The following is a 23,461-nucleotide window of genomic DNA, read 5'->3' on the forward strand; positions in this document are numbered from 1 at the left end:
TTATCAAGCATTGCAGCCTCCTCCTTTGTATAGCCTTCACATCCCTTCCCAGCCTCCTCCCACCCTCCCACCAAATCTCCCCCCGCCCCCAAACCAAGGTTGTAAAGTTCGTTTTTGACATAACAACTTGTATTTCTCATGGTTGCAACGGGTCCACCTGTATCCTTAAATGACTTGTTTTTCCCCATCTCCTCCACAAATTATACCTACATCAAATATAGTGAAAGCAGGGGTTATACTGTGGGAGAGGGACATACAAAGAAACAAAGAAATAATCTTATAATTGAGTTAGAAACAAATGTATGAAAGAAAAAAATCATTTAAATACATATCTAAGGGTTCCTTTCCTAACATCACATTATCTGACCTTTTCTGCTAGACTCATACATATACTAGATATTGCAATAAGGGAAACCATGAATTCTACTATAAAGCCATAGTAATCAAAACAGCTTTGTACTGGCATAAGAACAGATCTCAGGATCAATGGAATAGAATTGAAAACCCAGAAATTAACCCACAGACCTATAGCCATCTAATCTTTGATAAGGGAGCTAAAACAATAGAATGGAAGAAAGACAGCCTCTTCAGTAAATGGTGTTGGCAAAATTGGTTAACTATTTGTAGAAAACTAAAGCTAGATCCTTATATATCACCCTGCTCCAGAATCAACTCCAAATGGATCAAAGACCTTGGAGTCAAAGCAGACACTCTGAAAACATTACAGGATGGAATAGAAGAAACCCTAGGCCTCCTTGGCTCAGGCCGAAATTTTCTTAATAGAGAACTGGAAACACAACAAATCAAAGAAAGTTTGGACAAATGGGATTACATGAAGTTGCAGAACTTCTGCATGGCAAAGGACACAGCTAGCAAGATCAGTAGAAAGCACACAGATTGGGAGGAGATCTTCACTAGCCATACAACTGACAAGGGTCTTATATCTAAAATATACTAGGAACTCAAAAAATTAAATCCCCCAACAACAAATTCTCAAAGAAACAACTTCCCAATAAATAAGTGGGCTACAGACAAGTTTTATATTAGTAATGAACACACTCGAACAAGTCAGGAACAAAGTTTCCTTTAAGCCTTCGATTCTTTTTTTGTACAATAAACAGGAGAGCACAAATTACCTTGAACTTTGTCATCCTCTATGTTCAATTCCTCTCCTTGATCAGTTTCCACTTCCAGTAACAGTTCCTTCCAGTTACTTCCAATAAGAATCTATGGTGCTGCTCTTTTAAAGGTGGTAATATACAATGAACGTTTTCTTTTTCACTGAAATACACAAGATATCTTTGGACATGAGATAACATGTGTTTCAGAGACAACTTAGTAAAGAGGAAATATGAAATTTAAATGGCTTATAAAAACGTTAACTTGGAGTACATTGAGTTCAAATTTTGTAAGTGCTCCGTAAATTAAGACCAATTTTAAGTAGGAAGAAGATTCTCAGAAAAGTATGTGTGTTTGTTTGTTTGTGTGTGTATGTGTGTGTGTGTGTGTGTATGTGTGTGTGTGTGTGTGTTTGCATATTTCTCAAGTGTACATGAATTAACAGAAGGGGAACAAGAGGAATAAAAGAAAGAGAAGTACTGTCTTTAAGTATAAGGGCTCAATACACTATAGAAGATTCTATAAATAAGACAACATTGAAACAGTAAAGCCAAGGCCAGTATGTTCATATATGGGAGTGATATAGAGAAAGCATTACTAAGTGAAACATGAAGGATGAAGCCACCCTCTTTCATCTCCTGGCTCTAAATCATGGTTTCTAATAACACAAATTGGTAAAAAGTAGGAAGGAAGATTAATTCTGGTTCCAAAGCAAGTCAGATATAAGAGCATGTGGACTTAACAGGAAAAAAGGCCATATTGAGAAAGTAGGGATTATACTAGCAATGAGTTAGTGGCAAAGACCACATTTCATTTCCTTTCCTTTCCTTTCCTTTCCTTTCCTTTCCTTTCCTTTCCTGTCCTTTCCTTTCCTTTCCTTGCAATCCTTTCCTTTGCTTTGCTTTCCTTTCCTGTCCTTTCCTTTCCTTTTCTTCTCTTTCCTTTTCTTTTCTTTTGTTGGTTCTGGGGCCTGAATTTTGGGCTTAGATGCTGTCCCTCAGCTCTGCAGCTCAAGGTCAAAGACCTACCATTTGAGCCACAGTGCCATTTCCAGGCTCCTTGTAATTAATTGGAGATAAGTCTCATGGAGCTGGGCACCCTTAGCTCATGCCTCCAATCCTAGCTACTTAGCAGGCTGAGAAGTGAGAATCTAGGTCCAAAGCCAGTCCAGGCAGGAAAGTCTGTGAAACTCTTATCTCCAATAAACCACTTAGAAAACCGGAAGTAGCACTGAGTTCAAGTGGTAGAGTGATGCCTCAAACTGAAGAGCTGAGGGGCAGTGCCCAAGCCCAGAATTCTAGCCCCACGGCTGACCAAGCGAAAACAAAAACAAAAACAAAATAATAAAACAAAAACAAATCTCAAGGACTTTTCTATCCGAGATGGCTTTGAACTCCAACTCTTAAAACTCAGTCTTTTGCGTGGATAGAATTACAAGCAAGAACCACTGACACCCGGTTTAAGACTTCATTTTGAAAAGTGTACATTCAGAATATGTAATGTGTATGAACATTTTTATTTGTATGAATTCTGGGGTTTAAAATGAGGGGCTACAACTTACACTTCACAGTCACAGTTTAAAAATTGACACTCGTGCAAAAATTAAACCTAAATATGTAAAAGGGGATGAGAAATGCAGTTTGCAGGCAGCATTGGCAGAACAGTCTTTGAGACATTAACCAGTCAAAAGCTGCTTTGGAAGAATGGCTCAAGTGATGGAATACTATTCACGACCAAAATTGCTTAATAAGAACTTGAGGCTTTTGCTTACATACATACAAACCTACACATACACACAGAGGGACATGATATGTACAAACACACATACACAAATGATACATCTCAGAATGTTTAGAAATTTTAGAAAACAGTAGAAAATATGTCCTGAATAAGACTAGAAACAATTGATAATGTTAATACTAGAAAGACCTTATGTGAACTGTCCTCCAAAAAGTTTGAAAAAAATTCATAGGTAGGGAGCAGAGATAGTCAGAAATTCGAGTAATGGTATTAAAGGTATCAGATCCATGGAGGAATCAATCACAGACTTCTGCCGTTGCATCTGAAAATATTCATATGCTGTCTCCAATGTTAGAACATCTTTGAAAATAATACATAAACCTGAACAGTCATTCTAGTGGATAAGATCATAGGAGAAGTACAGAATTGCTACTCTGTATCTAGTTTAAATAAACCAACAAATTATGGCAGGACAATGTAATACAAGCCTGGAATTCTAGCAGTTAGTCTGAGACAGGAGATTAGAGATTGGAATTACATAGTGATACCTTCCCTGGAAAAGGTAGTATAATTTTGTCTCAATAAAATAAACCAAACAACATGAAAGGGATACACAGTTGGAAGATTGTGTTAATTTTGTCATTATGTTTTGGGAAGTCAAATTTCCTATTGAAATGTAATTCATATGTGATCCTCATTTGTGTTTTAAATGCTCTCTTCATTAGCAAATATTTGTAGATGTAATATCGCTTATGGTTACCAACCAAATTGGGAAAATCTAAGCACCCTTCTGTTGTATTTAAATAAATGAAGCTGAAGCCCGGAGAAATAGCAAAGTTCATCTAATGTAGGACTTTGTAGACCTTCCTAAATTAGAATATAGATTTAAATAAATATTTTGGTTGTGTTTGTAGTTGGGTATTATATAGGACACTACAAAATTCTTTTTATGTAGCAGATTTAATTTACAAATTCAAAAATGATTCTGGCATGCTGTTTTCCTAGAATATTCTTTCAAGAGAGGAGAAAGTCGAACTTAGTTAATAGATAATTTAAATAGTTCATGTAAGAATTGATAATGTGAAGAATCTAGACAGAGTTTCCAACACATGGATATTAATTTATAAATTTAGAAAAAGAGTAATATTTCAGGGTTTGTTATAACATGGTATGTAGGGGGTATTTTGGTGAAATCGTGGTTCTTCTGCCAATATGTAACACAGGAAGAAATTTCCTTAATTACGTGACTCTATATACAATAAGAAAAATGGTAGGTATGGGGTTAGTTTTTATTTTTGTTTTTGTGTTTTGTTTGGTCCTAAGGGTTGAGCTCGGCCTGGACACTGTAGTCAGTCTTTTTGTGCTCAGTTCTAATGATCTACCACTGGAATGGCAGTGCCACTTTTTTCTAGCTTTTTCTGAGCAGTTATTGGAGATAAGAGTCTCAGAAAATTTCTTTCCTGGGTGGCCTTTGAACCATAATCTTCAGATCTTAGTCCCTAGACTATCTAAAATATTTATAACTATAAATATAAATATTTTGCAATTGTTCTCATCTCAAGGATACCACAGGGGAAAAATGATACAGCAAAGTTAGTGCAGTATTCTTTCCATAATTGGAAGGTCATCACATTAGCAGAGGTGTAATACTTTTTAACTATAGTGATAAGCTAGTAATGATGTGAATTAAGGGAATTTAAAGGTGCAGCTTACAAGTTGGAAATTGATGAGCTAAGATGACATTATGGCATAAAAGCTTGGGATTGTTTTTCATAGAAATAATAGCTTATTCTTTCACTAGCCATATAACAGGCAAGGATCTCAATCTAAAATATACCTGTAACTCAATCTATTAAATCGCCCAACAACAAATCCTCAAAGAAACAACTCCCCAATAAATAAATGGGCTGAAGACTGAAAGAGAAACTTCTCTGAAGAGGAAAGAAGGACGGCCAATGGATATATGAAGAAATGCTCACCTCTCTAACTGTAAAAGAAATTCAAATCAAAACAACATTGAAATATCACCTCACCCCTGTAAGAATGTCCATAATGAAGAAATCTAATAACAACAGATGCTAGTGGGGATGTGGACAGAAAGAAACCATAATGCATTGTCGGTGGGAGTGTAAACTTGTTCAACCACTTTGGAAAATAGTAAGGAGGTTCCTCAAAAATCTCCACATAGAGCTCCCCTATGACCCAGCCATCCCACTTTTGGGCATTTACCCAAATGATCACAAACAAGACCATACTAAAGCTCCTAGCACAACTATGTTTATTGTAGCATTATAGACCATAGCTAAGATATGGAACCAACCCAGATGCCCCTCAGTAAGTGAATGGATCAAGAAAATACGGTATATATATAAACCGTGGAATTCTACGCCTCCATCAGAAAGAATGGCATTACCCCATTTGTTAGGAAATGGAAAGACTTGTAAAAAATTATGTTAAGAGAAGTGAGCCATTCCCAAAGAAAGAGAGGTCTCATGGTTTCCCTTATTTTCAATAACCAATGTATGTCTGAGTCAGCAGAAAAGGTCACATAAGTTGATATTAGGGAAATGAGCCCCAAATAAGTATTCAATCCTTTTTTCTTTCATCCAATTGTCTCTAACATGTTTTTAAGATGATTTCTTTGTTGCTTTTATGTCCCTTCCCCATGGTATAACCCCTGCTTTCACTTTATTTGATGTTGGCATAATTTGTGGAGGGGAAGGGAAAAAATTCGTTTACATAGGGATACTGGTGGAACTATTGCAACAATGAAATATACAACTCGTTATTTCCAAAAATAATGGGGGGATGATCAAGTAGGATGGCGGAGGGAGGGGATAATGGGAAGGGATCGGAAGGAGAAACAAAGGAGGAGGCAATAATGTTGCATAAGGAATGAACTCCTTATTTTTCCCATGTAATTGTAACTCCTATGTAATGATTTTCACAATTAAAAAAAGATAAATAAAAGCTTATTCTAATGAACAAGAGCTTACTCTTGAGGAATTATTACAGATGTTTCAGAGGTTTATCCTCTAGCACAATGTGGCTATTTTTCCATCAAATTCTCAATATGTAACACCTGATGGGAAACAGTATGTATTGCAGAATTACATAACATACAAACAGGTGATGTTTTATATATTTCTGGTATGAAATTTGGAGAATTTGAAAATAAGTAGTTAGTAGTTAAAGGAATTTTGAAGAAAACATATATTCTATCCTCTTAACAACTTATCTACTTTTTAAAGATGAATTTTCAAAGAATTAAATTGTTTTCTGATTTACAATGAGACAATACTAAATAATAATTATTTTCAAAATAATGTCAAATGTAAAAATATTGTGAAAATATTGTATAGTTTGATACAATTCAAGTTGATGAGCCTCTGATAAAGAAAGAGTGATTAATTCAAATTAGATGGCAAATAGTATTAATTTTTAATAGGTAATACAGTTAGAATAATATTTACTAAACCAATAGAGTGAAATTAAATTTTATGTACCTAATTTTTTAACTTTAATTTTATTGTCAAAGTGATGTACAGAGGGGTGACAGTAAGAAAGTTTGTGAATACATAACTTTTTAAATTTGTTATCCCTATCCTCATTTTTCACACTTTTCCTTCATGCTAAGACCCCTCACAATTTCTACAGTAAATTTCCAACATATTGTCTTCTGAATATATTGCTATTGCATTGCTTTCCCTTTTTCCTTTTTTCACGATTTTATTGTTCTTCTTCCCTTCTCTAATTAAGATCAAGGTATATACCATACACAATGTACCAAAATCAAATACAGCAGACGATAAAGAAAAGGGGGGAAACATACACACACACACACACACACACACACACACACACACACACACACACACAATCACATATTACACCAAAAACAACTGCAAAGATAAATCTCAGTTAACCTAATTTGGAGTTCATTTTGCTCAGCATCATGTTATCGCATCATATATACATATGTATGAAGCTAATCTGCTCATCTGCTAGACTCTTTTAAACATTTACTAATTAATACAAATGAGGAACACCATGCAATCTGTTTCTTTGTGTCTTGCTTGTTTTATTCAAAAGGATTTTTCCATGTCTTTCCATTCCCTATGAATGGTGCGATATCATCCTTTCTGATGGAAGCATAGAATTCCACTGTGAATATATATACCATATGTTCATAATATACAATAAAAAGGAACACACAAATTACCAACTCCCCTGGGACACAACAAAGGCAGAGGCAAATTTATCGCTCTGAGTTCCTACATCAACAAATTGGAGAGATCTGAAACCAACAATTTAATGAGACATCTGAACCTCCTTGAACAAGAGCTGAAAAATAAACCCCAATCCAGTAACTGGAAAGAAATGATTAAAAATCAATCAGGATTACATGAACTAGAATTTCAAAAAATACACAGAAAGAATAAACAAAACCAAGAGTTGGTTTTTTGGATAAATTAACAAAATTGACAGACTTTTAGCAAGTCATATCAGAAAAAGAAGAGACCACACCCAAATAAATAAACTAAGAGATGGAAACATCACCACAGAAACAACAAAGATTCTGAACATAATAAGGGAATAGTTCTCAAAACTTTATGCTAATAAGTTTGAGAACTTGGCAGAAATAGACCTTTTCCTAGCAAATATTGACATGCCAAAACTAAACCAAGATGAGTTAAACCATCATAACAGGCCCATATCAAGCATTGAAATAAAAACAGCACTAAGAGACCTCCCAGCTAAGAAAACCAGGACCAGATGTTTTTATAGCAGAATTCAACCAGGCTTTCAAAGCAGAGCTCACACCAATACTCTTCCAACTCTTCAATGAAATTGAACTAGAAAGTTCACTACCGAACACATTCTATGAAGCCATCATAACCCTCATCCCAAAAGTAGTCAGGGACTCATCAAAGAAAGAGAACTATAGACCCATTTCTTTGATGAACATTGATGCAAAACTTCTCAACAAAATTTTGGCCAATCGAATTCAACAACTCATCCAAAAAAAGCATACACCACGATCAAGCAGGTTTCATTTCAGGGATGCAAAGCTGGTTCAATATACGCAAATCAATTAATATAATCCATCACATCAACTAGAGCAAGGATAACAATCATATGGTTATCTAAATAGATTCAGAAAAAAATAAACATTCGACAAGATCCAACACCCTTTTACGATGAAGGTTCTGGAAAAATTAGGAATCCAGGGAAAATTCCTCAATAAAATGAAAGGTGTATATGACAAAATTGCTGCAAGTATTATACTCTGAGGTGAACAACTAAAGCCATTTCCTCTTCATTCAGGAACAAGACAAGAATGTCCTCTCTTTCCACTTCTCTTCAATCTAGTATTAGAATGCCTATCTACAGCAATAAGAAAATATGTGAACATAAAAGGGTTCCAAATAGGGAAAGATGAACTAAAACTCTCCCTCTTGCCGATGACATGATTTTGTACATACACAATCCCAGGGACTCCACTCCCATAATACTGAAGCTGATTCAAAACGTTGGTAAATGGCAAGATATAACATTAACCCTCAAAAATCAATGGCTTTTCTGTATGCCAACATTGAGAAAAGCGTGGCTGAAATCTGGAAACTCTATTCGTAATGGTGTAAAATAATAAAATACCTAGGAATCAACTTATCCAAAGAAATGAAGGACCTCTGCGATGAAAACTTTAAAAACCTGAAAAAGGAAATCAATAGAATTTAGAAAGTGACAAAACCTCCCATGCACCTGCATTGGAAGGATCACCATCGTGAAAATGGCAATACTTCTCGAGGCTATCTACACATTCAGTGCGATACTTATCAATATTACAACCTCATTCTTCAAGGAAATAGAAGAGGCAATCCAAAAATAAATATGGAACAATAAAAGACCCTGAATAGCAAAAACTATCCTCAACATAAAGAACTATGCTGGAAGAATATCAATATCAAATTTCAAACTCTACTACAAAGCCATAGTAATCAAAATAGCTTATTACTGGCGCAAGAACAGACCTCAGCACCAATGGAATAGACTTGAAAACACAGAAATGAACCTACAGTCCTATAGCCATCTCATCTTTGATAAGGGAGCTAAAAAAAAGAACAGAATAGAAGAAAGACAGCCTCTTCAGTAAATGGTGCTGGCAAAATTGCTTAACTACTTGTCGAAAACTAAACCAGGATCCTTATACATCACCCTGCACCAGAATCAATTCCAAATGGATCAAAGACCTCGGAGTCAAAGAGACACTTTCAAAAGAATTACAGAATGGAATAGGAGAAACTCTAGGTCTCTTAAGCAAGGTTGAAAATTTGTAAATAGTGAAACAGAAACACAGCAAATCAAAGAAAGGTTGACCAAATGGGATTGCATGAAATTCCAGAGCTTCTGCAAGGCAAAGGACATAACTTAAAGATCAATAGGAAGCCTATGGACTGGGAGAAGATCTTCACTGACCATACAATGGACAAGACTCTCATTTGTAAAATATATATGGAACGAAAAACATTAAAGTCCCGATCAACGAATCTTCAAGGAAACAACTGTCCAATAAATAAGTGAGGTAAATACTTAAAGAGAAACTTCTCTGAAGAGGAAAGAAGGATGGCCTATAGACACATGAAGAAATGCTCAACCTCTGTACCCATAAAAGAAATTCAAATCAAAACAACATTGAGATACCAAGTCATCCCAGTTAGAATGGCTATAATAAACAACTCTAATAACAACAGATACTGGAGGAGATGTGGAGACAAGAGAACATTACTGCATTGTTGGTGGGATTGTAAACTTGTTCATCCACTTTGGAAGGTAGTATGGAGATTCTTAAAATACTCCACATAGAGCTTCCCTATGACCCAGCAATCCCACTTTTGGGCATTTACCCAAATGATCACTAACAAGACTCTACTAAAGCTACCAGTACAACTATGTTTATCCCAGCATTACATACCATAGCTAAGATATGGAATCATCTCAGATGGCCCTCAGTGGATGAATGGGTTAAGAAAATGCGGTGTATAAACACAATGGATTTCTTTGCCTTCATCAGAAAGAATGATATTTCCCCATTCGTTAGGAAATGTAAAGACTTGGAAAAAAGTATGTTAAGTGAAGCAAGCCAGGTCCAAAGAAACATAGGTCCCTTGGTTTCCCTAGTATATGTTTGAGACAAACAGAAAAGTTCAGATAGGTTGATGGTAGGTGAAATGAACCCCAAAATAAGCATTCAAATATTTTTTTCTTTCATGTAACTGTTTCTAACATATTTATAAGATGATGTCTTTGCTACGTTGTATGTTGCTACTCTCTGTATAACCCTTCTTCTCACTGTATTTGATTTTGATATAATTTGTAGAGGGGAAGGGAAAAAACAAATCGTTTAAATAGTGATACATCTGGACCTTTTGCATCTATGAGAGGTACAAGAAATTGGGCAAAATTGAACTTTATTTTCTTCTTTGGTCGGGGGTGGGAATGGTGTCTTTGTGGGTGTCTGTGAGGATTAGCGGGGGAGATGGGAGGGGGAAAAAAAGGAGAAGGCAACTATATTTGATAAGAAATGTAGTCATTACCTTTCCCATGTAATTGTAACCCCTGACCCATTGGAATAAAGATATTCACAAGACACTATATGGAAAATAAACTTTGCAGCTTTGGGGTGGAGGAAGAATTGTGAAGGTAGATGAAGTAAAAGATAGAAGAAAAAAAGAAAGAAGGTATAATAGTGCTTGACAAGAAATGCAGTCATTACTGACATGAATGTAGTTTTTCTATAAAGCATCTTTTGAAGAAAATTATTTTAAAAATACAAGGCAAAAAAATAGCAGCAGAAAACAAAAAACAAATTGATTATGGTTTGCAAATGCCCTATTATCTTTATGAGGTTGAAGTAGCTTTATCACATGTGACTATCATTGCATTGTGAGATTTTTGTTCTTTTTAAGTTCCCCAACGAAATTAGCATTTCCTGAAGGATACTGAAAATATGAGCAGGAAGTAAATTTGATATAAATATACTGTTTGACATTATACTGTATTACTTATTAAATGCTAAGTTGACCAAATTGTGTTAAAGAATGATGGCCTTTTTTATAATTCTCAAGGGTGCAATTTGATTTATGAAGAAAAGTGAAAAGCAAGTAAGTCAAAATATAATAACTTCACCTGTATTAATATGCAGAATGACTTAATCCCCTGATAACTTCTTGTCAAATACATTCTGCTTTGAAATACAAAACAAATGTTATGAATTGAGAAGATTACATTGTTGTTTGGAAACAAAAGTGGCCTAAGACTAAAAGAAAAAAAATAAAATAATAATAATACTAACAACAACAATACACTTCTATTAGAGTGGAATGTTCATCCAAAAGTTGATATAGTTTATCATCTTTAATATAAGCAGCAATTCATTCAAGTGACAATAAAATGGAAGAAAGTTACATATAGTGTTAAAATCGTGATTCATACTTGGCTAAAGCACTTTTCAGGAACTTTTTTTTTTATATACCATTCTTTTTTGGTCGTGTGCGTGGGTGGAAGTTGAACTTGCCCATGGTTGTATTGGGCTGTAAAATGTTTTCTAAAATTTATGAATTTCACCACATAGTATAAATATATATATTGCTAGGTTCAATAGAGGTTTTCACAAATCATCTTATTAAAATATTTGACATGTGTTCTATGTGTTCTATTGGTAGCTCGTATTTTACTAGGAGTAATTATTGCAATCTAAACCGATCATACAACTTTCACCATTTACTCAGTGATCTCCTGTGAAAGAATAATTCTGTAAAAACGCCGGAAGTTTATTCATGTTTAAAACTTGCGTTGAAAGTTCTCGTTCCATTATCAGTGTGCATTGAGAGTGGAGCATACATATGCATATGAAATTTCTGTACAACTTCAAAATTTTTAATGGGTAATTTAGTACGAAAAAATAATACATAAATGGAACAATACTATTCACTGTTAACAAAACCATATTTTTAAATGTGTAAAAGACATTACCATAAGTTCTGTAATCAGGAAATAACTGATAAGGATATTCATAGAGATTGTTATACATACAAAAATTCTAAAAATAACAGTTGTTTAATTAGCCTAAATTCTTTTTTCCTCTGTTCATTTTGTATAAGTAGAAAGACGCTAATTGCAAAATTAGAATTCAAAGAACTGATATATATATATATATTGTTATAATCATCTGTATCAAAGTGTGAAGATGTGGTATGTAACACTAGTGTTTCCATCAATTCTATTATTTATATCAATTTTTTCTTTCTTATTTAAATTTTATTGTCATAGTGACCTAAGTTGGGGTATAGTTACACAAGTAATGAGCCAATCATTGTTGAAATTGTTACCCCCTTGCTCATTACAGATCCTATCCAACACATTGTCTTGAGTATTGCTGTTACACATGATCCCCCGTTTTTATTTGTCATACAATAATATTTTCACACTAGTCATTGCATAAGTTCAATGTATTAGGTCTATCTTTTCATAGTAGTATTATGGTGAACACACAAGCCTCCACAGAGTTTTATAAAACTTTTAGAAATACATCACATTGATAAAACCGAGTGTATTCTCAGGAATTACAGACTTTCAAAAATCAGGATGTGATGAAGAAATACAATAAAACTTTACTAGTTCAAGTATTTTATTCATAATTTTATGTGACTGCTGTACTCATTTGCTCATTTCCTAAGCTCTTGCACATCACAGTGTGCAGCGATCAGTGTACTTGGATGAGAATACTAAGATGAATTCATCAAGAATTATATCAATATTCAAAAAATTTTAAAGTGATATGATCCAAAGTCTTTCACATAATAAAAACACATGTGTCATGCATAACGATGCCCCTATGTTTAATCTTTATACATGTGAAACATGCAAATTTTTAAAGTATTAACTTCACATACATAGTGATAATAGGGAGAGATATAGAACAGTGTAGAATTAGTTTTATTTTCATAAATATATTAATGTCTGTCGATGTGAGTATTGCAATTGGACGGTGAAACATTAGGAGTTTCTAAAGACTGGCTCTTGTTAAAAATTGTTTTTAACTTACCTGTATCATCAGAACTCTTTTGAAAGGGAATATCAATATGTGTAAGCTCTCTATGTGTTAGAGAAATTAATAGCTATTCTAACTGTATGATAAGAAATGAGAATAGTCAGAAGTCATGCAAATAATGATTTACTTTAAACTTTATGGCAAGGTGCCAAATTGCATATATGTACGTTTGGGTTGATCACATTAAAATAACGGGAACATTCATGCTTCCTTAACTACTGTACCAAAAATTTTGTTTTTACAACCAAGGAGGCATAAGTTTAAACAAGATTGCACAATGTCCAACCAAATGCTTCAGAAATATGCAGGAGAGAATTGCATGAAGAAACTGACACATAGAAAGGTTTGAATATAGTGGGCTGGGAAGTTGGCTCAGTGGTAGAGCGCTTGCCTGGCATGCCTGAGGCTCTGGGTTCGATACCTCAGCACCACATAAGCAAAAAGAAAAAAGCCGGATTTGTCACTGTGGCTCAAATGGTCGAGCACTAGCCTTGAGCTGAAGAGCTGAGGGACAAGGCAAAGGGCCAGAGTTCAGGGCCCAAGACTGGACCCCACGCCCCCCCAAAAAAGAAAGGATTGAATATATACACATTAACACAGTAAACACCTTGTCAGCAATTTTGCTTTGTACGACATTTCTTTGATGGGGTGGTGGATACATGTTGGGTGGGGCAACCGGCTGTGGAATATTTTCGAAAATTTGTGATTTCACAAATTTCACCAGGCAAAGTATAATTTTATGTACTTCTAGGTCCAACAGGAGAAAAAAACCACAATCTTAAAATATTCAGCATATTTTTTTAAAGTTTTTTTGTAAAGTTGCTGTACAGAGGAATTCCATTTACATGAATAAGGCAATGAGAACAGGACTTTTTGACCAATTTTACACTTTCACTTGTTGATGGCCCACTATCCCTTCCCAACTCAACTTCTGTACTCCTCCGCATACCCCTTCGAAAGTCATAATATTCATTTCTAATATACTGTCTTGTCGTCATCCTACTTGCAATGTGTCCTTATTTCAGGGATTTATTACACCCTTTCCCTTCCCAGATCAGACAAACATATATATACAAGACGCATGGTACCAAACTTGAGTACAGTGTCAACAGGGGATATGCCATAGGAAACAGCAATAAAATAAAATCACGGAGCATATTTAAAACAATAACTATAAAGTAAGATCTCTTGTCTTCATATATTGGAATTCATTTCAATTAGCATTATTTTATATGATCATATATACATCACTTTTGATCGTTTCAGTTCATCTAACAAGATTATCTTATATGTATATTATTATTGCAAATAAGGGAAATCGTGGGACCTAAATACTTTGGGACTGGGTTACACAACTTAATATTATTTTTCCAAGTCATTCCATTTCCTAACCAAAGGGACAGTGTCATGCTTTCTGTTGGAAACATAGAATTGCTATCTCTACACATATGTACATACAAATGTTTATATTTACCATATTTTTGATATACTCATCTAACTCATTTATTGAGGGGCATTGGGGTTGGTTCTATATCTTAGTTATAGTGAATATTGCTGCAATAAATATAGTTGTGCTGGTAGCTTTCCAAAGGCCCTGTTAGTGATCATGTAGTTAAATGTCCAAAATTAGGATTGCTGAATCATACGAGAGCTGTAAGCATAATCTTTTAAGGAACATGTATACGGATTTCAGAATGTTTGAGCAAATTCACTCTCTCACAAACAGTGTGGTAGGGTTCCTTTGGAGCCACATCACCAGCCCAAGCATCTGTCATTACTAGACTGTTCATTATAGCCATTCTAATTTGTAAAAAGTGGAATATTAACACAGTTTTGATTTACAGTTCTTTTATGGCCAGAGAAGTTGAGCATATCTTCAAGTGTCTATTGACTATTCTCATTTGCTCTTCCCAGAAGTAATTTAGTTTTATCATTAAAGTAATTATGAAGACCAATTGTGTGATTCCCTGAAAATAAGAAATGTGCCCATTCAGAGAATTGTTCATATTTATTACATAATAAATATAAAACTTTTCTGATCTTACTCATCATCTATTTATAAATTAAAACTTAGTTTTGCAAAGGAGAAATGTTTCAAATCAATAGAAACTTTTGGAGTGGAGCATCTTTTCCAAAGGAATATGAGAAAACAATATTTATATATTTTCTGTGAAAAATAACACACATTCTGTAATCTGGAAATAAGTAACAAGGTTAATTATAGAGGTTTCTATGGATATCAGAATTTTTAAATAGCACTGGACTAATTACACTAAAACTCTTTTCTGACAGATTGTCATTTTGTGGTCTAAACATTCTATTTAAAATATGTGATCAATAAGAAGAGATTATCACCTCATGTATGATTTTTATGCAAGTATTTAGTCACAGTTCAATCCAAATTATTGCTTGGGTATAGGAAGGAAGAAGCTAGCTTTTTAGTCATTGTATATTTTCCAAATAAGTAAAAGAGTTCCAAATGAAAACGGTATTTCTGTTGTCTGTTGTGACAGTACTTGATTGTGTCCACAAATTTTGGGGCTAATATATTCTCAATCATAATTACTAGAAGAGATACAGATATTCATTTCAGGTGCTAGGACAGCATATTTTACTTTGAACCAGGTATAAGGAAGTATATTGAAGACACTAATCTATTGCCATAAAACAATTAGCTAATTAGAAAAAAAAATACATCCATGGTTGTGCAGCCTCAAGGAGAATGTAATTATGCCACTTTTTGATGTGTTTTGTTCACTTCAGTTCAATTGCCATAATTCATGTAAAAGGATAGATAGTATTTTAAAGATTTGCACTTAGAAGGAAGAAAGGATTGACCAAATTACTTGGTGTATAAACATGACAAAAAAGGTGTCATCATTGAAGATAGATTTATGCCTGATAGAATGCAAAACTCAAGGAGCTCTATTTACTAAACTAAGTCATTCTAAAGAAAAGAAAATGCGATGTTAGGAAAATGAACCCTCAAATATGGTTTTTAATGTTTTTGTTTCTTTCATGCATGTGTTTCTAACGCATTTATAAGATTATTTCTTTGTTGCTTTGTATGTCCCTCCCCCACAGTGTAACCCCCGCTTTCACTATATTTGATGTCAGTATAACATGTGGAGGAGACGGGGACAAACAAGTCGTTTAAGGATTCAGGTGGACCTGTTGCAACAATGAGAAGTACAAAATGTCATGTCAAAACCAGCTTTACAATGTCGGGGGGGGGAGGGGGGTATGATTGGGTGGGGGAGAGGGGGGAGGCTGGGAAGGGAGGTGAAGGATAAACAAAGGAGGAGGCTGCAATGCTTGGTAAGGAATGTATGCATTTTCCTGCCCATGTAATTGTAACCCCTCTGTACAGTATGTTCTCAAATAAAATAAAATAAAATTTAAAAAAAAATTAAAAAAAAAAACAAAAAACCAGCTTTACAATGTCGGAGTGGGGGGGGAGGGGGGTATATTTGGGGAAGGGGGAGGGGGGAGGCTGGGAAGGGAGGTGAAGGATAAACAAAGGAGGAGGCTGCAATGCTTGGTAAGAAATGTATGCATTATCCTGCCCATGTAATTGTAACCCCTCTGTACAGTATGTTCTCAAATAAAATAAAATAAAATTAAAAAAAAAAAGAAAATGCCATGTTACCAAGAAATGTTGACTATACCATCAGAGAGATAAAACATCTAGCATAGTAAAGGACTAAATGGTCGACGTTATTGTAGGACTTGTGCTACAAATGAAGCTTATGTACAACTTCCTAATTAGACTTTGGCTCCATCAAAATTAGTATATGCTTATTGGTTTGATTCCATGGGACACATTCATGAATATTTTGAGGACATACAGCCAAATTGACAGAAAGATAGGGTTGACTCTATTCAACCAATGTCTCATACAGAAAAAAAAAATATTTGAGCATTTTATATTCTGATGAATGAACCTTGTAGAATATTTCTAGATTATGGATAACAGCATTAAATAATTGAAAATTACCACAAAGTTATCAATAACCCATTGTGGCCCAGTACAACTATAAACTATAAAGATTCCTTTACCAGTTTCATGTCATTTAATGAAAACATAACATGGTCTTGCAACTTGATAAACAGCTAGTAAATATGACTTAACAAATCCTTATGAAAGATTTAAAATAAAAATATGAGGAAAGTGAGGAAATATTGAGGATCATATTCCAAGATTTCAACTTCAGTTGCATAGGTAGAAAATATCTTAAAAAATATGTAGTTGCTTATGTAGTTGTTTGGAGTTATAATAAATACAGTAACATTTAGGACAATTAATTTGTCAAAAGCCAAACCACTAAATTTTAGAGAAATGAAGGATAATGTATGTTATTTAGAGCTAAGAGAGAAATGAAGAAAATAAACTAGTACATGCTACAAGATTGAAAATAAACTGCACCTATCATACATGTGACAATATAAACCAGTTCACCAAGGAGAGCAAACACCTTACTCTCTGAAGAAAGAAGTCTACATTAAGAAAGTATGTCAACTGCTGTTGTCCCTTGCTTCCAGTGTGACTTCGGGATGGGGATCTATGTATTCTATTATTTATATAACCATAATTTCTTTTTTTTATTTTGAAAATACAAGACGGAGGGGTTACAATTTCATTGGCAATTTAATGAATACATTTCTCATCAAGCATTGTTGCCTCCTTTCTTTCCCATTCCCATCCCTTCCAATCTCTGCCCCCATAACCATAATTTCTTTGTCAAGGTTACTCAGTTTATTGAACACCATCCCACATTATGGCATGGGAATGGCTCCCAGAAAGAATTAATTTCAAAAGCGAAGATACCACAGCACGCCCTAACTTTGCCCTTTCGGAATTCCTGAGAATTGTGCTGTGGTTTAGTAGAATTGAACTCTGGGTGGAATTCTTACCCTTTTTAACTCACATATAAAAATATCCTACTGCTTATATTTATTTGCCCTTGCCTACCCATCATCTAGGTTCGATTGGTACACTCGTTTCATGTGAACTTTTCATTCTTTTTGATACCAGTGTTCATATAAATAGAAATCATAAATCTGGACATTATATATTAGGTTTCAATCAGGGTGATTCTAGGGCAGTAGAAGAACCTTCCTCAAATGACCTTTCAATATTCACAACTGCCTATTGAAGAAATGCTCTCATATGAAGAAGCCTTTACCACTATCATGTCATTTGTCCAAATCCTACCATACCAACAGGCATTACTTCAGAGTTTGTTAAGGAGGTTTTGATGGATGAATGTGGAGATATTGAGAGATAGTAAAACTTGTGAATTAGTAAGTTTTTCTAGACCCCGAGTGTAAAAGTACATGCTTACAAGAAATTATCTTCAAAAACAGAATATTAGTTCAGAAATATTTTAATGTGTACAAAGGAAACTGTACACAGTAGAAACTTTGTCTAACCTAATAAAAAAGAGGCAAATGATACCATACTTTTAGAGGTAAATATCTGTTCTTTTAATGCTATCATTAAAAAAGAAAATCAATGGCTTCAAAAACAGTCTTACTTCCATGAATGAATCCGATTCAATAAAAAGGAAGAATTTTCTACATGATTTTTTGCTCTATGGATTTCTGAAAATTTTCATTTCCCTTCCTAACTGATATCTGGGTTTGCTTTTCAGGTGGAAGCAACATGAAAGTTGGAAGGAAAACTTCCATGAAAGTCTTCTCTTTGGAAATGATGCAAAATTACTTCAATGTTATTTAAATACTTCAGCATGATTTTAAATTTTCTATTTGGTATTTTATTTTCAAAGTAAGAAGAGCCAAGTGTTGGTGGCTGGGGGCATTTGCGTGTAATCCTAGCTACTCAGAAGGCTGAAATCTGAGGATTGTGATTCAAAGCCAGCCTGAGCAGGAAAGTACATGGAAGACTTATGTCCAAATGACCCCCAAAACCAAATAACAGAAAGTGGCCCTGTGACTGAACTGGCAAAGCTCAGGCTTTGACCCAAGGAGGAAAGGGAAAGTCTCCAAACCCAGAATACAAACCCTTTGACAGGCATGTTATGAATAAAAATAGCAAGAACAAAACATTCACCATATTTCTCTGTAACATGGAAAGTCTACAAACCTTGTATTAGGCATAAATGCTTCAACGTACTCACTGGCTTATGATGAGAAGCCATTTCTTGACGGCATTATATAGTTATGCCAAGTTAGAGTTCAAAATCAATCAATTCAAAATTTTCCTTCAAAAATTTCCAAAGACATATCACAGATTTGTTTCCCTATGAAGGAGAATATGTGAGATCAATGTCCTTTGCCTACATATGCCTAGATTCTTACCAGTTTGCTACATATTATCAAGAGTCTTCCATGAATGACTTACTGACAAAAGATATTTACTATAGCACAAAGAAATCTTTGTGAATATTGAGACTCGCAGATGAACTATGAAAATCTCTCTCTTCTGAAAACACTAAGTACCCATTACTTAGCAGGCCTAGGTTGCTCAAAGAAAAAAGAAAACTGAGGAAAAGGCTATTTCTAAGTGTAAGTGGAGCCATCGAAAAAGGTACATTTGCCTGGGAATAATATCTTCCTTATTATTTATTATTTCTGCAGAACATAATAAAATATGAGAAAAATATAGTGATGTTTATCCTTCAAAGAAATTTCCTATCAACTTCTATGGTACAAACAGAAGAAAAGTTTGGAAAATTTTGTGGGTTGTGTAAATGAAATAATTTTGCAACGTATTTTTCAAACTAGAAGAGGCTAATATATCTCAATATTTTTCATGTGTTATCTAATTTGCAGAAGCATTCTGTGACTTTTTCACAAGGCCTGTGGCATGGTAAAAAATAGTCTCTTTCATGTATCCCTCAAATAGCAGCCAATATTTATTAGTTTTGCAGGTAAATATACACATTAGGAAGACACCATACTTTTGCACAGAGAATCTAACATTTATAAGGCAAGAACACATGAATCATTTGAGAATTTCCCTTTATATTTCTGAAATGTTCAAAGAAGATTAAGCTGTAATTTTTGACTATAATTTATGACACTTCATGAAACCATATCCAATGAAGATAATGTTGTTTTCAATTTGTGTGTAATTTGCCACGCATATTTAAGTCACGAAATGTCATTGTATAGCTGATTTTACATTCCTTGTCTACAACATCACTACTCTAAATAAAATAGTTTTTGTAGGATATTTTACAAAAATATACTTTGCAAAAACTACATTAGAGGTCTGTATTCCAATTTAATCAGAAGAGTTGAAGTATTTGACCACAGAAAAGGAAGTTTCACAAGTGAGAATCTTGCTCATATTTAGGAAAGGTGTGGAAAGCTGAGGGTTTCTAATTTTGGACATATTTTGGCACCAAGATTTCTCCTATTTTATAATTTCATTCATTGTAAAGGATTCTACATAAATATCTGAAAAAAATATTTTCAATATTGATTTATAAATGATGGCTTGGAACCTGGAGACTGAGGAAAACCTGTGTCTTTAGATTGATATCCACAGATCATTATACGTACTACAAACCCATCAACATAATATCATTGTGAAAAACATAATTTCAGAGAGTGTATCTATGAATAGTCTTCTTATTTATAGAATCTTATTATCAATATGATTTATAGAGGTATTAGTTACATATGAAAGGCCATGAGTACATTTCTGGTCATATGTTCTTACCCACTCCTCATTTCCTCATATTTTTTTTGTTGTCTCAAATCTCCATCCCCTCCCACAAGGTATAAAGTTTATTACAAGAGGTTGTTTTGTGAGGATTGCAGTTGCATTGGTTGAATCTTGGTCCTTTGTCTGAGATATTGTTATTCCTTTCCCTTCCCTAACTTAGATTAATGTTCATGTAATATACCAAATAAGAAAAGCAAATACAGTGACAACCCTAGATATGCCATGGGAAAATAAAGGAAAAACAGAAGGAAGAGCTTCACAATAATATACTTTGAAAGGAAGCAACAAGGAGATATCCATTGTTTCTATATCTTTGAGTTCTTTTTGCTTAGCCTAATCTTCCCTATACACACACACACACACACACACACACACACACACACACACACACACACACACACACACACCCCTACACACACACACAGCGGTATTTTGATCCTTTGCAATGTCTAAATAGAACAAATACCAAATTTTACAAATAAGGGAAACCATGGAGCCTATGTTTGTTTGGTTCTGAGCCACTTTATTTCACATGATTTTTTCCAAGTCTTTTCAATTCCTTACCAATTAAATGATGTCATTTCCCCCTCCCTCCCATGGAAACCTATAATTCCATTGTGCATTTATCCCACATTTTCTTGATCCATTAATCTACTCTCAAGTATCTGGGGTGTTTCCATATTTTCCCGTGGTATATAATGCTGCAATGAACATTACTTTGCATTCTAATAGGATGAGGTGGAATTTCAATGTTGACTTTATATGTATTGATTTTATTGTCAGAGATGTTGATCATTTCTTCAAAGGTCCTTTGGCCTTTCTCAGTTCCACATCAGTGAAGTCTCTCTTTAAATATTTAGCCTTCTTAAAGGGTGGTATATTGTTTGGAATTGGGGGATGGGATTTAACTTTTTAAATTTTCATTGTATTTCTGCTCTATGACCATTTTCTGTTTCATAGTTAGTGAAAATATTTTTTCAGTCTGTTGGATTTCTATTTACCTGCTTAGCTACGTTTTCCATCATGCAGAAGCTACGCAGATTCACAAAACCCCATTTATTTGACTTGCATTCATGCGTCTATAATATCAAAGTATCATCCTGTCTCAAGGAACCATAATATTCCTCCTATTATTTCCACTAATAATCTCAGCCTATCTTCCTTTACCCCCGCAACCTTGATTTATTAGGTATTGATTATGGTACATGGTGATATATAATTACCTATCTCATTTTTAATTGGTGTTTCACCAATTTTGTCAACACTGTTAATTGAATATTGCTTCTTCACATTTCTGCACTTTTTCTGTTTATTTTCAGCTGATGTAGGGATGTCATATAAATTTTCCTCTAGAAGTGTCATTTCAAATGTAGGTACCATGGTTTTCCTTATTGTAATAATGGATATATATCCAGTTTCATCCTGGAAGAGGACTGCAAAAGCTTAAGGTTGCAATAGTTTAATAGCTATGGATATATGTGCATAGAAGATTAGGCTAAGCAAAACGATCCCCAAGATATAGAAAGAAAAGTATTATCAATGTTGGATGTCTTCCTTACAATACTATGAAAAGCTGTTTGTTTTTTTCTTGCCTTTTTCCTTTATTTTCCTATGGTCTCTCGCTTTTTGTCAATGTATTTGATTTTTTAGCCTGTGGATTGTACACACGTTAATCTAATGTTGGCAGGGAGCAGGAACAAAATATCTTGAGACAGAGGACATTGAGTGAACCAATGCCACAACATTCCTCACAAGACAATATATAGGAAATGAAATTGACGTCTGAGCAGGGATTTGAGGCAGAAAAATGAGGAATAGTATAACTTGTGACAAAAATTTCAACTCACTGAGTTATATACATAATAATAATTATCTGCTACATCAACTTAAAAGAAGATTAAACTAAAAAGGAGTGTATTGATACTTACCCTTATCCTATGTTTTGTAAGTTTACACATGGATATGTAGGTAGATTGATTTTTACATCTTACATCCCTACATGATTAGAAAAGAGGGTTTCCATGAGTCTACTCGTTCCCAAACATAATTTACAAGATAATATTTATTTAAATCCCGCAGGAAATCCAAAACTATTTGAAATTACAAACTACGATGAACCTGCTGCATTGATATGTCCATAATCAGAAACTCTCTATTTTAACAATATTAATAAATATGAGTAGTATTCTCACATCCTTAACTTCCTCACCTGTCCCCAAATAATTCAAAACATTTGATTGCAGAGGAAGTCTACCAATAATTTTGGATATGTTGGATTTATGTAAAATATGTTTCAAAGTCTATTCCAATTTTCTTTAGGATTATTGTGGACCACAGTACCAAATCAACTATTAACATGTGGGGGCATTTATATGTGAGGCAAATTACATACAACAGTAAACAAAGATAGAATCATCTAATATAGTTTCCTGAAAGTGTCTTTTGTTACATTTGACAGTTACAGTACTCTTCTTTCAACTTTACAGAATACATACTGAGAAGTTATTAAATGATGCATATCCTCTTACCCTACAAATATCAGATTCTCAGCAGAAAACTATGCTATCTTCACAAAGTGCATGTTTTCCAAAAATAGTTTTTGATGATATTATGTGTCTACATAAAAAACCTGCTTTTTTCCCTGCTAGCAGTGTAGCAAAGAAGTCAGTGTCTTTCGACAGATGAGGTTACACATGAAAATTATTGAGATGGGGGAGAAACTTGCTTAGTATGAAATATATTTCAGAATCCTTGGGTGAAGCAAACAATCAAAATTTGCATGGCCATACTTT

Source organism: Dipodomys spectabilis, unplaced genomic scaffold, assembly GCF_019054845.1.
Source record: "Dipodomys spectabilis isolate Male_0828 unplaced genomic scaffold, ASM1905484v1 ptg000164l, whole genome shotgun sequence".
Taxonomy (NCBI): domain Eukaryota; kingdom Metazoa; phylum Chordata; class Mammalia; order Rodentia; family Heteromyidae; genus Dipodomys; species Dipodomys spectabilis.